The 14,331-nt window shown below is 38.0% G+C and overlaps 1 protein-coding gene across 2 annotated transcripts in view; it reads left to right on the forward strand.

The window, feature by feature from the left end:
• Positions 1 to 14,331, forward strand: part of LOC132796050 (GAS2-like protein pickled eggs) — a 92,964-nt gene that overhangs the window by 29,980 nt on the left and 48,653 nt on the right. For both annotated transcript variants that reach the window (XM_060807079.1, XM_060807078.1), the window contains exon 3: positions 10,369 to 10,461. The gene's annotated coding sequence lies outside the window, so the exon portion shown is untranslated. The remainder of the gene's footprint in view (positions 1 to 10,368; positions 10,462 to 14,331) is intronic.

A 14,331-nucleotide genomic window follows, 5' to 3' on the forward strand; every position in this document is an offset into this window, starting at 1 on the left:
GCGTAGCGGAAATTTCAGCAGCCAAAAGTGTGGGGAAGAGAAGAAGTATGGGGAAAGGGGTGCAGAGAGGGGGAGAGGGAGGGCGGGAGTTGCTAATCGACGGAGCAACTATGCGCTGTGATTAGCTTTTTATTGATAATCGCTTGGCACGTGCGAAAAGATACATTTGTATCTTTATATCTTAGCAGCTTGCTGAGCTGAGCTGCGCTGCGTTAAGCTAGTGATCCTCCAACGTGCGAGACACATACACACACACACTGACTCACACACACACACACACTCATAGCACTCGGTGATTGTGGCTTCGCTCACGCATCAGCTTCATTCATAAATTCTTCATTCAGATTTGGTACGCAGCTCGTTCGTTCAGTCTGCACATCACGTGCGTGCTATCAACTTGGTGGGCAACAGCAAAAGGTAGCAAACGAGGCAAGCAAGACCACAACTGGGGTGTCAAGGGGGAGCAGGCAAAAGGGGAGCCAAGCCAAGCGACGTGTCTTGTCTTGTTTTGTTCTGTCTGCTGGCCAGTTGATTGACCCGATTTGCTGTCAGCTCTTCACACTGCGAGAAATTACTACCCAAAAACAGAGATATGCTTTAGATGGTGTTAGTTAATGCTAACATACATATGTATATGTATGGAAAGCAAGGATCTTTCCCTAACAAGTAGCTATAATTAAATAACGACACATAAATGCAATTAGTTGAAATGAAGATCAAAAAGTAAATATTAAATAAGCAATATCATAAGACAAAACTAAAACTTTCCGAAGGTAATTGTGAAAAATATTACAAACCTAAAAATACCGAAAAATATAGCATACAAAAATTCTATATAGTATTAAATAAATACCAATAAGTATAGTATGTAAAAGTTATAAAATAACAAATGACTTAGTATAGGGAAATTTAAAATACCAAAAAATATAGTATATGGAAATATATCAATTCCAATAAAAAATTAAACATGTATAAAAAAAATACCACTAAGACAAATATACCATACAGAAAATTATATATGGGATTAAACAAATACAAATACTTAAAATATAAAAATACTAAAAGAATATACTGAAAGCTATATAATGTTTATATTGATGGTAATAAATAAGTACCAATAAGAATAGCATCCAAAAATTATAAAATACCAAAAGACTTAGTAAATGGAAATTTATAATACCAAAACAAAAAGTAGAAATATATAGAAGAAAACACAAAATTAATTTATTTTAGAATTTACATTAACTTATTTAAATTTGTGAGGTAGTTGTCTAAATTAAAGTTGCAAATTAAAGTTGCAAAGTTGCAAATAAACATCTGATTGTCACAAATCAAAGCATCAGCTGATGCGCCAAAGCCTTAATTAAGTTGGCAACTCCACTTAGCATAGCTCAACTGTTGAGTCTATCGAACGGGGAGTAAGTATTGCATTGATCCACACAGAGATGCTTTGAGCACTCACTAAGGGCAGCCATCTTCACTTATGCACTTTTTTTCACTGAGAACATTAATACATCAGACCAAAAATTTGCAAAGAAAAATTGCAAAAATAAATATAAAATAATACTGCAACCGAGAAAGGAATGCCAACACTTTTGGGCATTCGAGATTTTCTTTTGTCCCAACTTGGATTGGCCGGCTCTTTTAGAGAATTTAGAATTGCTAAATTTTCTCTTTGCCACTGATTGGTAAGTAGTGTCAATCTGATTAGACCTTGCGGTAAAAATGTTATTTTATGCAGCTTATTGGTCATACCGCTGGCAATTGCACACGCTAGACCCTCCATAGAGTGTAATAGGTGTTGCACATTGCGGTCCTCGCCTTCCCCCCCCACCTGTTGAACAGGTGCCACTAGTGAAGCGCACGCGGATATTCACCCTAACCTGCAAGCCTAAGGGAGAATTGGTGAAGGCAGCGAACCTCGCTGCGAACAGCCAGCTAGAGTGGGAATAAGGCGATAATCTTGCGGCAGCGAATCTTCGCTGCAGATTATCAAACGGTATTCGATAGCGGCTAAGCGAAGGCGATACTAGAGACGTTCAAAGGAGCGTAGATCTTCCGGCGAGATCTACGGCTCCACACAAAACCCGCCAGCACCATCTGCATTGGATTGTTTTCGTTCGTAAAATGCACTAAAAGTGCCAACATGGTTTGAATACTTGAAAAATTAAATTGAATTTGTAAATAGTACTTGTCAGATCAACTAACTCATTTTTTCGACTTTTCACACAGCCAACATGGGTACATAGGGATTGATAGCCTGATAACCATAACCTTTTATCATCTTTAACAGCTATCATCAACAATCATATATGCTACGACGGATTCATCGGTTATCAGGCCTGCTAACTTCGATGGAAAGTGCGTAAGTACGGCATAGCCGTGACTGTATTTATAGTTGATTGGGGTTGTGATTGTGAGGCTTTCAATTCCGTGTGTTCCGTGTTGGTATATTTTTCGTATTATTAAGTCATGAAGACAAATATTTAAACAAAACAGATTAACGTAACGATAAATAATAGCTCGATAAATCAAGCACTATTGTTAATTAGAGATAATTTTTATAAACAAAATGAAGTATGTGTATTAAAATACTGAATATTATGGAGAAGAAAACAATGAGGCGTTAAACTTTTAATTTTGATTGGGCACTAGATGTGCGAGCGTTTGAGATAATGCGAAATGAGTACTGTCCCTCTCCCTGGTATTACACTCTGTCTACACTTTAATTTATGATGACTTACTACCCAGTCGAAGCCAAAGACCCACCCCAGCCCTGAACTGAGCCGGCAAGTTAGCTAGACAGAGTAGGCTTAGATGAGTAGAACCTCGTGGTGTTCGTCACATAATTAAATGGCGCCCAACTCGTGAGGCCTATGGAAAATGTGCCCCAAAATAAACATTTCCTCATCAAACTATTCATTCTTTTATTGAAAACATAGATGTATGAATTTTCTGCCTTCTGGATTGGCTGTTTACTGATGAGAACGTCGGAAGCAGACCAGGCGAAAAGAACATACATAGCGGATTCATTAATTGATAGTGTTATCAATGAATTAAACCTGTTAAATGCAATTTTCTGGCCAATAATGTGATTAAGGAAATTTTTTGTAGAATTGGATGAATTTCGATTCTCTACCGAATCATTGTTAGGCCCAGTACACAATATTGTGTTGTGGTATTGAAATCGAGAATTGTTCAGTATTGGTTAATATCGATCTGTTCCTCTTTCAATCACAAACACTCATCAAATACGTTACTAATCAAAGTAGATTCAGACTCTCAGTACACACTTCGCATTGTCTTAAAATCGCATTGAAGGGTAAGTCCCAAACTTAAAACTTAAAACTTGAACACTATATTATCGCATATCGTAAACTTATTTTTGTCAATTACCTTGTCAATATCGAATACCGTACTAGTTCACATTCATATTTTAATTCATTATGCCGGTTACTCGCAGCGACGAAAACCTCGCATCAGCTAGTTCACTAATTCTTTGCAAAATTTGCAATGATTTAAAATCGTCTGAATTTGAATTAGTAAAAACCCCTTGTAGTCATAACTTTCACTCCGAATGTATATCCAATTGGCTCAATACTAGCGAAACTTGTCCAACTTGCAAAAGCCGTGCAGGATAGGAGATATTTTTGGCTCAGAACAATCTGAAGGGTTAAGCATGCTTCATACAGTTGCAGCACCCCCAGTTTCACGCGAAGCCTCGGGAGCCGCTGGTACTAAACCACGAGATCGACCAAAAACAAGAGCTAATCAGAGAGAGAATCTCATGAGAAATGCCGCACAATCTCCTTCTTGGCAACACAGGGCAAGCTTAGAACAAAATGTACCTACTTCCAGGCAGCATCAAAATGCTGCGCGAGAAAGTCGCTTACCCCGAGCATCAACAGGAAGTACAACCACACCCGTTCCAGCTGTGTCTGAACAACGAGTTCAAGGACTTATCACTTCTTCACTCGATAACTTTCGAGCGGAACTAGTCGCTACTATCGCTGATCAGGTTGAATTTGCCTTTAGAAACTTAAATATTGCCGCCCAACCGCCAATAGTTCGTTCCGAGGAACCGCAATTGGAATGGGATAACGAAATTCCAGATCAGAATAACGAAGGATTGGGGCAATCAGGAAATATATCTGGTAGTCTCGATCGGCCTGACCGAATTTCCAGTACCATTGTTAATTGGCATCTTAAGTTCAGTGGTACACCAACTGATATACCAATCGATGACTTTATATATCGAATAAATTGCTTGACCTCTCGTTGTTTGAGCGGAAACTTTAATACGTTGTATCAGTTTGCGCACTTACTATTCTCAGGTCCAGCGTTAACATTCTATTGGAGGTTTCATCGTAGCTCTCATCATAGGAATTGGTATAATCTTTGTTCTCGTTTATGCGAAAGATACCAAAATCAAAGAACCGATGAAGACATAAAAGATAGCTTAAGACGCAGGAAACAAAAGTTTAATGAACCTTTTGATGAATATCTGGATGCGATGTTAAACATAGCAGATACGCTTAATTCTCGTCTATCCGATACCGAATTGGTCTCTTATGTTAAACATAATTTGAAACCAGATCTTCGACATGAACTATTACATGTCCCAATTTCAAATTTAGCTATCCTTCGTAGAGAATGTCACAAACATGAAGAATTCTACTCACAACTGCCTAAACATCAAAATCGATCGAATAACCCCAACCGAGTTATTCATGAGATTGCTTTAGAAAAAGACCTGGAGTCAGGCTCGGAAGATGAAGACTCAGAATCAGCAGATGTAAATGCTATGAAGTACTCTGATAATTTCAAATGCTGGAATTGCGATGAAATTGGTCATCGTTACCAGGATTGCCTGAAATCACGTCGTATATTTTGTTATGGCTGTGGAAAACTTGACACATATAAACCAAATTGTACAAAATGTAAAACCAAACAGGAAAACTCGCAGAAGGGTATTCGCTTACCACCAAAAGCGGATATCCGCAATTAAAAATAGAACCAAATTCTCTAGAGTATTCTCAACCACCTGCTATATCGAATAACTTACCTGACTTACAAATTCATCGACATTTTATACCTTATCATTTGCGATTAAGAAAAATACACACATCTCCGAAATCGCGTGCTGCTCATCGTATGCATACATTTTGGTCGAAAAAGCGTGTACTAAATTCTTATAGGATATCAGCTATCGTAAATAAAGACAACGATATACGACCCTTTACTTACCTCAACATTCTCGATCAGCGTTGTTTGGCCTTGCTCGATAGCGGAGCAAATAAAAGCGTGATCGGAGGAAACTTAGCAAAGTACATTCTTGAAAATAATATTAACTATCTTAAATCCAAAGGATTTGTTAAAACTGCTGATGGACAACCTCAAAAGGTCGCTGGTACCATTAATCTTCCAATCGAATATAATTCGACAAAGCAATCGTTTGAGTTCCTAATTGTTAGCGCCATCACGCAAGATGTTATTTGCGGAATTGACTTTTGGAATAAATTTGGAATTTCTGTTAGTTATGTTAATGCAGTAACTGAATCTGAAATTGAAAATGAAACGATACCCAAATTGTCTCTTACAGTAATGCAAAACGCAGATTACAAGCAGTTGTTGATTTTTTCCGTCATGCGAAAGGGACGGCTTAGGAAAAACAACACTTCTTGAACATTCTATAGACACAGGAGATAGTACTCCCATTAAACAAAGATACTATCCCATATCTCCAGCTAAAGAAAAGCGACTTTGTGCCGAGATTGACCGCATGTTACGTTTAGGAGTAATAGAAGAAGCTTCGAACTCTGCATGGTCCTCGCCTGTGGTTTTGATTGTTAAACCTGGCAAAGATCGTCTATGTCTTGATTCTCGAAAGCTAAATGCAGTGACGAAGAAGGACGCATATCCCATGCCTAGCTTAGAAGGTCTTCTAAGTCGATTGCCATCTGTTAAGTGCATTTCCAAAATCGATTTAAAAGATGCCTTTTGGCAAATTTCTCTAGACAAAGAAGCGCGACCAAAAACTGCTTTTACGGTACCAAATAGACCCTTGTATCAGTTTACTCGGATGCCATTTGGCTTGTGTAACTCACCTCATACAATGTGTCGTCTTATGGATCAAGTAATTCCTATGACATGAAGGAACACGTATTCGTTTACCTAGATGATCTATTGGTCATGTCCTCTAACTTTGAAGACCACTTACTGCATCTGACCGAAGTGGCAAATAGATTACGAAAAGCGGGACTAACAATAAATGTTACCAAAAGTCAGTTTGGAATACGAGAAGTAGATTACTTAGGCCATGTAGTAGGAGAAGGCACACTTCGAGTAAATCCAATGAAAGTGCAAGCCGTTTCCGAATTTCCGGTGCCACAGTCCAGACGCCAACTGAGACGATTCCTGGGCATGACTGGTTGGTACCAGCGTTTTATTCCCCAGTACTCAACGGTCATCTTTGAACTAACAGAGCTGCTAAAAGGAAAGAAATTTGAATGGAATGAAGAGGCCCAACATGCGTTCGAAGCAATAAAACATAGACTATGTGCTGCTCCGTTTTTGCGTCATCCCAACTATGAGTTGCCATTCATAGTGCAATGTGACGCTTCAACATATGGCATCGGCGCCGTATTAGCTCAACTTGATGCAGAAGGCAACGAACTACCCATTGCATATATGTCGAAAAAGTTGAACAAAGCACAACGAAATTATTCTACAACGGAATTAGAATGCTTGGCAGTTGTATTAGCCATTAAGCGATTCCGTATGTATATAGAAGGCCAATCATTCAAAGTTATAACCGATCATGCAAGTCTGAAATGGTTGATGAATCAAACAGACCTTCATGGCAGACTTGCTCGGTGGGCGTTAAAGCTACAAGGAATGGATTTTCAGATCGAACATCGAAAGGGCAGTCAAAATGTAGTCGCTGACACTCTTTCCAGAGCATTCGAAGAAAATGTAGATGTTGTTGAGCTCGAAATACTACCAGAGATAGATTTAAACTCGGATGCATTTCTCGAAAGTGATTATGTCGAGTTAAAAGAGAAGATGAGCAAATCCAATCTTCCGGATTTCAAAATCATAGACGGATATTTATATTACAGAGCAGTATTGCCTTCCGACGTCAGCGAAGATATTGGCGATGGCTGGAAACTGTACGTCCCTACATCTCTCAGAAATTCGGTGATAGTTTCAGCTCATTGTACCCCAACGTCAGCACATTGCGGCACAGCGAAGTGTCTAGAACGCATTCGTAGGCATTTTTATTGGCCACGAATGGTAGTGGAAGTGCGAGACTTTATTAGCAAATGCGAAATATGTCAAACCTCAAAATACCCGACACAAAATCTAAAGCCGCCAATGGGTATTCAAACAATTAGTGAGCGAGTATTTCAAAGACTCTACATAGATTTCATAGGTCCGTTTCCACGCTCAAAACTTGGTAATATTGGAATTTTTATCATCCTAGATCATCTTTCAAAATTCACATTTCTTATACCAGTTAAGAAATTTTCGACTTTAATAATCATTGATCACTTGCGCAACACTGTATTTAACTGTTTTGGCACACCAGAGTTCATAATCAGCGACAACGGCACTCAGTTTAAAAGCCGAGAATTCGCTGCATTTTTGTCTTCGTATGGTATCAAACACATGTTCACTGGAGCATATTCCCTCAAAGTAATGCAGCTGAAAGAGTCAATAGATCCATTAATGCGGCGTTAAGATCATTTATTCGTTCAGACCAGCGAGAATGGGATATATATGTTAGCAGTATCAATTGTGCTCTACGCAATAACATACATCAATCGATAGGCGCGTCACCGTACTATGTTGTATTTGGACAACATATGATGACGCATGGTAAAGACTACACAGTACTTAAAAATTTGAATCTCTTAAGTGAAGGAACTGCTCGACTCGATCGTGCTGACAAATTTTCTAAAATCCGTGCTGATATTCACAAATATCTGAAAAAGGCATATGAAAAGAATCAGAGATCGTATAACTTTCGTACTAAACAACGAACCTTTGAAGTTGGCCAGACAGTAATTAAGCGTAACTGGGCACTGAGCAATATGGCACACAATTTCAACGCTAAGCTTGCACCAGTCGGCCTTAAGGCACGAGTAAAACGAAAAATTGGACAGGCCTTATACCTATTAGAAAATTTAGAGGGCAAGGAAATTGGTCAATTTCATGCTAAAGACTTGTGGGAATTCAAAGAGTAACTACCTTCTTTCAGATTTTACGTCTTCGATTGAACTCTCGATTAAAATCTGCTGTTGTGAGGTAGTTGTCTAAATTAAAGTTGCAAATTAAAGTTGCAAAGTTGCAAATAAACATCTGATTGTCACAAATCAAAGCATCAGCTGATGCGCCAAAGCCTTAATTAAGTTGGCAACTCCACTTAGCATAGCTCAACTGTTGAGTCTATCGAACGGGGAGTAAGTATTGCATTGATCCACACAGAGATGCTTTGAGCACTCACTAAGGGCAGCCATCTTCACTTATGCACTTTTTTCACTGAGAACATTAATACATCAGACCAAAAATTTGCAAAGAAAAATTGCAAAAATAAATATAAAATAATACTGCAACCGAGAAAGGAATGCCAACACTTTTGGGCATTCGAGATTTTCTTTGTCCCAACTTGGATTGGCCGGCTCTTTTAGAGAATTTAGAATTGCTAAATTTTCTCTTTGCCACTGATTGGTAAGTAGTGTCAATCTGATTAGACCTTGCGGTAAAATGTTATTTTATGCAGCTTATTGGTCATACCGCTGGCAATTGCACACGCTAGACCCTCCATAGAGTGTAATAGGTGTTGCACATTGCGGTCCTCGCCTTCCCCCCCCACCTGTTGAACAGGTGCCACTAGTGAAGCGCACGCGGATATTCACCCTAACCTGCAAGCCTAAGGGAGAATTGGTGAAGGCAGCGAACCTCGCTGCGAACAGCCAGCTAGAGTGGGAATAAGGCGATAATCTTGCGGCAGCGAATCTTCGCTGCAGATTATCAAACGGTATTCGATAGCGGCTAAGCGAAGGCGATACTAGAGACGTTCAAAGGAGCGTAGATCTTCCGGCGAGATCTACGGCTCCACACAAAACCCGCCAGCACCATCTGCATTGGATTGTTTTCGTTCGTAAAATGCACTAAAAGTGCCAACATGGTTTGAATACTTGAAAAATTAAATTGAATTTGTAAATAGTACTTGTCAGATCAACTAACTCATTTTTTCGACTTTTCACACAGCCAACATGGGTACATAGGGATTGATAGCCTGATAACCATAACCTTTTATCATCTTTAACAGCTATCATCAACAATCATATATGCTACGACGGATTCATCGGTTATCAGGCCTGCTAACTTCGATGGAAAGTGCGTAAGTACGGCATAGCCGTGACTGTATTTATAGTTGATTGGGGTTGTGATTGTGAGGCTTTCAATTCCGTGTGTTCCGTGTTGGTATATTTTTCGTATTATTAAGTCATGAAGACAAATATTTAAACAAAACAGATTAACGTAACGATAAATAATAGCTCGATAAATCAAGCACTATTGTTAATTAGAGATAATTTTTATAAACAAAATGAAGTATGTGTATTAAAATACTGAATATTATGGAGAAGAAAACAATGAGGCGTTAAACTTTTAATTTTGATTGGGCACTAGATGTGCGAGCGTTTGAGATAATGCGAAATGAGTACTGTCCCTCTCCCCTGGTATTACACTCTGTCTACACTTTAATTTATGATGACTTACTACCCAGTCGAAGCCAAAGACCCACCCCAGCCCTGAACTGAGCCGGCAAGTTAGCTAGACAGAGTAGGCTTAGATGAGTAGAACCTCGTGGTGTTCGTCACAAATTTTAGCTAAAACATCAAATAAATATATTACTATATTTGTTTTAAGAACAAATTGGAATTCAGTAGCAAAAATCGTTCAAGCAAATTTCAGCTAGATTTCGATTATAAGCTTTAATTTGTTTGTGGATTACATTGATATTTTCTCGCAGTGTACTCGTAGCGCGTTACATTTATTTACGAGTGGCACGACTGTGGTGCATGTGCTCTGCACTTCACTCCACTTTCCGCATCAAAGGGGAGTCGCCTCATCGGCTGTCAACGCCCCCGAAAAAAGAAAGAAAACAATCGAAAAGAAAAACGTCATTTGAAATGCGAGTGCGTTTTTTCAGCTTGACATATCGCTGCATCAATTGGATTGATTCAAGTGCCAAGTGTGCAGTGCATATTAATTAAAGAAATCGAAGTGGACAAATCAACAAAATAAATTAATCGATATATTCACTAATTCTTTCTCTTTCTCTCTGTTTCTTTGCAGTTGTGCTTCTTCATTTGACTTGCAGCAATATGCGCAACAAGTGCAACAAGTGCAACAACAACAACAACGGCATATACTGGAAACTGTCGTAAAGTAAGTTGACGAAATTTCTTATTTCTTAATTTAAAAACTTGAAGCAAATTAATCGATCCATTGCTATTGAAACTGTCTAATAACTGAGTGCATTTTAAATGTGGGTTAGGCATGATCTTGTTCATTAATAGCGAATTTTCTATTCGAATTCTTAATTCAATTAATTGATGAATTTATCGATTGGCGATAAACGTGACTGACTACTTATATAAGTATTTTATATTATGAGTACTTTTTAAATAGTTGATATAAATTTGCAAAATTCCTATTAGTATTTTCACATATCTTTGGCTTATCAATACTATTGATAGGCTGTCCTCACGTGTCTAACGTTGTTTGATAGTATTCTAAGAGCTATATATCATTTATCGATAGTATTGTAATGGCTAATATCCGTGTTTAATGTCTATCGATAGTATTGTAAGAAATGTGGGAAAGACATTACCCAATTTAACAATATTTGTAACAATTGTGATAAAATTTCGCAATTCCCATAACTACTTTGCACATGTCTATCGGTTATCGATGTTATTGAAATGGCTATTTTTAGATGTTGAACGTTGATCGATAGTATATTATTCTCAAGTATCTATTATTTATTGAGATAAATAAATGAATTATTTATTGAATAAATGTGCGATATCTACTCTAATTTAGCAGTTCCCCATTTTCCATGACTTCTTTGCACATGTCTATCGTTAATCGATAGTATTGTTATAGTTATTCTCACATGCCTGTCACTTATCGATAGTATTGCAATGATACTGTGCACATGTCTATCGTTAATCGATAGTATCGTTATAGTTATTCTCATATGCCTGTCACTTATCGATAGTATTGCGATGACACTGAATACGTTGCTTGTTGAGTGCTCAGCCCTTGGTGGCGCTTCCCTGACCTGCTTGCAGAGAGATTCGCTTGGCTTCTTCGCTTGCTTTTGCCACCAGCTGCTTGCAACTGACCTCGTTACACTTGCAGCCAACAACAGCTGCAACTGTCTGTCTGTCCGCCTGTCTGTGTTGTTTGTTTGTTTGTCTTGCTCTCCTGTCTGTCTGTCTGTCTGTCTGACTGTCCGACTGTTTGACTGTCTGATTGTCTGTCATTCTGCAATCAGTCCGTAAATGGTTAATTAACAACAGCGCATAACTCTCACCTGATATTGAGTATACGCCGTGTGGTTGTTGGTTGTTGCTGCTTGGTTGTTGGTTGTTGGCTAATGCAACAATGCCAATTATGTGCATGTCCATGTCCAGTCTCAAGTCTCCACTTCAGTCTTAATCTCATGTTGTCGCTTTTGCTCTGCTCCAAAGAATTAGCAAAAGGCTGTGGCTGCTTCTTCTTCTTCTTATTCATGCTGTTGATGCTGTTGTTTTAGTTCTTGTTGCTCTTGTTGTTCTTGCTGTTATTGTTGTTGTCATTTGATAGCGAACAATTGTGTCACACCTCTGGACCTGGTTCCAGTTACACATAAAGCTGCTGCTTCTTGCCACTTGTCCAATGTCATTTGTCATAGATTGTTTTGTGTCCCTCATGCTGTCTCTTTCACACCTTACGCTTTCCATCTCTTTCTGTTGTGCACTTGAAATTGCTTCTACTTCTGCCTTTAAGTTCTCCACTTTAGTCGCAGTCGCTGTCGAAGTCGAAGTCACAGTGGCCCATCCCTGCAGCCTCAGCCTCAACCCCAAGGCTCTATCTGTCTTTGTCTTTATCTTGCTCTGTCTCTCTCACTCAGCATCTTGTCTAGCTCACCTAGATCTGACGGTGTCTGTAATTGAGATTGAGTTGCAGCTTAAGATTGTCAGCGACACACACGCTCCTCTCTGCATAAGGCAAAATTCGCTCATGAGGAAAATGTCACGCTTCGTCCAACACTCGACTTGTATCTGCGAGTGTGTGTGTGTGTCTTTGAGTGTGTGTGCGTGTGTGTACATATCTTCCATATGGCCACATCTTTCCATTTATGCCAATTGCTGTGCTGTAACACTAGCCCATATATCATGTTTTTGCTTTTGCGCTCAGAAACTCATTTCAAGAGAACTAAACGCAGACAGAACTACAAAACTCGTAACTAACAGATAAATTTGACTTATAACTAACAGTAATTATTGAGAAAAGATGTATAAGGTATATAGAACAGATATAGCGCTGAGCAGACACTATCTATTTCATCAGAGTCAATTGAAACACAACTTTTTTGGGAAAACATGAAAGACAAAACCTTTAAAAAGTTGATTGAAAATAAACAAAAATTTAGAAATTGATTATACTGTTTTTATACATAAAAAGTAAAAAAGTAAAAAAGTAAAAAAGTAACTTTATGTTATTTATAATTTTATACAAAAACAATATATAAAAACTTAATAAAATAAAACAAACATAACAAATTTATGCCTATTTATGTATTCACTTGATATTCTTTATATTTTCTTATTTATGTATGTGACTTAAGTTTTTTATATCTTCACTTCTTTAAACGAATCTATCTATGTATTGAAATGGCTTTTCTCAGGTGATTATCATTTATCGATAGTATTGAAATGGTTATTCTTAGGTGTTTAGCTTTGATCAATAGTATTTTAATGGATTTTCTCATGAATATATTCTTATTTATACATTCCATTAATATACTTTATATATTCTTATTTATATGTGTGACTTAAGTCTTTTAACTTATAACTCTACTTTTTCAAGTGAAGCACACAATCAAAATTCTCTTTAAGAAAATACGCAAACTTCTTGCTGCAAAGCCAACAAAAAAAGATTTTTTTGAATTTGCAAAAACTATTCATGTTAATGCTTCAATCGAATAAGACTTCAAATGGTCTTCTACCTGACCAAATGCCAAGGCAAAAGCAAAGGCGAAATCAAACTTCAAAAATGTGAAAATCCTTGAGTATATACATATATTCAAAGAGATTCCTAACTCGAATTCTTTGCTGCACAAATAAATCTTAAAATAGATATTGCGATATTGTTATTTAACTCGTGTTGCTGTTGTTGTTTGTTGCCTCAACTTGACGCACAAAGGCAACAAAAGAAGATTGCGCTTCTTTATTTAGACTGGCTTTCCGGGGAATCTGTAGATCAAGCCAAAGATATTAATGCTTCTTGAAGTTGTGTTCTTTTTTTGCCATAAATCGCATAAATCTCTTTTGCATACGAGTGGAGTATAAATATATAAATTAAGTACGTATCGAATTGAGTTCTGCATAAGTCTGAGGCGATGAGGCTGTAAAATGATTCCTGGAAGCAACAATCCTAGTGCGATCAAACGTGAGAGAGTGAGTGAGTGAGTGAGTGAGTGAGTGAGAGCAATAAACTGAACGGCATTAAGCCTGATTAGGTTCACGCGCCGCAAAAGTCGAAAGGCCAAAATCAAAAAAAAAAAAAAACAGAAAGAAACTGAAGAAAGGAAAGGCAAATCTTCAGAGTTGAGAAAAGTTGAAGAGCGAACGAACAAAAAACGGCCAAAGTCAAAGACGAAGATGAAGTCGAAGTCGAAGTCGAAGTCAAAGTCAAGCCAAAGAAAACAAAAGTAAACCTGTACAAGTTCAAGGTCAAGTGCGGGTCTGTCTCGCATACAACGGCAACGGCAACAGCAACAGCTACAGATACAGATACAAAGCTGCAGATACAATGTTGTTTGAGATGCGCAGCTGCGTCCAAGCGAAGCGACCAGGCCAAAACACACACACTCACATATACAAACAAAGCGAGACTTGAGGCAGCGCAGACAAAGCTCAGAACAGTAAATAACGAGTATGCTCGACTCTTACAAACTGCGTTAGTCAAATTTTATTATATAAATATGCTTAAATAGAAAATGCTTTCAGTTGAAAAGTGATTTGATTTTAGAATTTTCAAATACTA

This window comes from Drosophila nasuta, chromosome X (assembly GCF_023558535.2).
Source record: "Drosophila nasuta strain 15112-1781.00 chromosome X, ASM2355853v1, whole genome shotgun sequence".
In the NCBI taxonomy this organism is placed as follows: domain Eukaryota; kingdom Metazoa; phylum Arthropoda; class Insecta; order Diptera; family Drosophilidae; genus Drosophila; species Drosophila nasuta.